The following is a 2,491-nucleotide window of genomic DNA, read 5'->3' as shown; positions in this document are numbered from 1 at the left end:
CTTGCTAAGCCTCCTGAGAAAGGTACCAGTCCCATGCCAACTGATCATTAGCTCTAGGACTCAAGGCTTTCTTTTCTAGGCCACCAGGTGGTGATAGTTAAACAGAAATGATTTCATGAGGCAGGGTGTGTGTTTTGTCCATCGCTGAGTACTCACAGTGTCCTGCACAATTCCAGGCATAAAGTAACTACTCAGCAAAAGATGAACAATGTCTAGCTGTAAAGGACTGTTCAGTGGACCTGGGAAATGAGACCTGGTTCTAAGCTCGGCCCCTGGCCTGGCTCCATCAGCACTCTCTGAGGAGTAGGAGAGGAAGGATGCTATGTCCAATGATTTCTTACTTGCATTTGTTCACTCACATTTGTATTGACAAAAGAAACTGATTTTTGTTCTTCTACATTGCTCCACGCTCTTTCAGACCATCATCGAATACAGGATTAAGACAGGGAGAGAGAAGGTTAGACTCAGGAACGAAAAGTAGAACCTAAGATCAGAGATTTTAGGTTGGCAAACAGGCTTTGAGGAAATTAGTGTTCTGCTGCCCAGCACAGAAACTTCACCCAAGTGGATGAAGAGATGCAATTTCAGAGCCACCGAAATAAATGAACCGGGAGGTGGATATGGGGAGTGACTTGGGGAAAATGACTCAAACCTTGCAAGCTCTGTTATGACACCCGGAGCCCTGATGTCAGTGCCCACGTTGCACCAGCAGCAGAAAGGATCCCCAAGGCCAGGTACCACCAGGCAGAGCATTGAGCATGAAAGAAAAGCTTCCTTTTCTTTGTACAAATTGAGGCCACAACTCCCAGGACTCTGGGCTCTGCTCTGGGCTCCTCACCACCTTGGAAATATGCAGAGACTGCAGAAGCCACGTGAAAGACCCTGTGCCCGGCGCCCTGTCTCTCCATGATCCCGCACACTAATCTGTCTGGTGAGCCATCTTCTAGTGTCTGCTCCTTCTCTCCATGCCCCCTGTGCCTCATCATTTCTTCTCTGGATGACTGTGATGGTCACCTCTTAAACTCTTCTACCTGCCTCTAATCTTACCAATTCCAACCCATCATCTATGTAGGCAGCTAGAGAGATCTTTCCAGCACACAAACCTACTCATGCCACAACCTCTCCCATCACTCCCCACTGTGGTGCGCATGCAAAGAGCTCTGACCTCAGTCACCTTTCAGGCCTTATTTATACGCCCTCCCCAGGTGCTCCCCACCCCCGCTGTGTCTTCTCAGTGCCCACGAGCCACCATATTCTGTTACCCACTTATTCCTGGGGCGAGTCTGTTCCTTCCCTCTGGGATGCCTTTTTCCTACTTAGTGAACTCTGTCTCATCTAAGTTCAGATGTCACCCCTTGCTGGAAGCCCTTTCCCATTTCCCCAAGCACAGTTCCTTCCTTGGCCTCACAGAAATCATTTATTTATTGTTACAGAGAACTGTGGGCTTATCTGTCTCCCCTGTGCCTCAGACCACAATCTCCTTGACAGCAAGGATTGTACCTTGCCCTGGCTGGTGTGGCTCAGTTGGTTGGGTATTGTCCCATGCACTGAGGGGTTGCTGGTTTGATTCCCATTTGGAGCACATGCCCAGGTTTCTGGCTCGGTTCCTGGTTGGGGGCGTGCAGGGGCAGCTGATCGATGTTTTGCTCTCACATCGATGTTTCTCTCTCTCAAAATGAACTTAAAAATCGATTTTTAAAAAATTGTTTCTATTTATTTTCATATTCCCTTCCTTCCACCACCTAGCAGAGGGCTCGACATGTATTTGGTGTGTAATAAGAATTTAAAAAAATGTAAAATATATTAAGCTCAAAGGATGGACACAGAGACTGCCCTGTGGGGACAGACTCTTGAGTCTAGAACAGCCGTGTGCAAACTACAGCCCACGGGCCGGATCCGGCCAGTTTGAAATGAATAAAACTAAAAAAAAAAAAAAAAAAAAGACCGTACCCTTTTATGTAATGATGTTTACTTTGAATTTATATTAGTTCACACAAACACTCCATCCATGCTTTTGTTCCGGCCCTCCGGTCCAGTTTAAGAACCCATTGTGGCCCTCGAGTCAAAAAGTTTGCTCACCCCTGGTCTAGAAGGACAAAAGCTGAGAAAGGAAATGAATGAAAGCTATGGAACTCTAAGGAAAACAGAGGAGGCACACAAACTACCTGGGTGTGTCTATTCCTTGGTCCCTGGACTGCCGTTGTCTTTTGCTTTCAGATCCATCCCTGCCTTTCTCTTGCAGGCTGTTTCCCAGGCCCTTGCCAATGGTTTCTGTCTAGGTTTGGCAGGAGCTTAGAGCTAGGAAGGAAGGGAGAAGTCAGAGCACTTGTGCTTCTCTCTCTGCTCTGGGCAGGAGGGCATTTCCTGGCCCTGGCTCCATCTGCCAGACTGTTCTAAAAATTCCTCATGGATGTCCCCTCCCTCCATGAGCCTCACCCTCCCTGCCAGACCAGGCCTCTGGCTGTTGGTCCCTAGATTCAGGGTTGAAAGG

The sequence above is a fragment of the Myotis lucifugus genome, unplaced genomic scaffold (genome assembly GCF_000147115.1).
Source record: "Myotis lucifugus unplaced genomic scaffold, Myoluc2.0 scaffold_322, whole genome shotgun sequence".
NCBI classification, from domain to species: Eukaryota; Metazoa; Chordata; class Mammalia; order Chiroptera; family Vespertilionidae; genus Myotis; species Myotis lucifugus.
The sequence above is the reverse complement of the archived record's forward strand: the minus strand, read 5'-3'. Positions refer to the sequence as shown.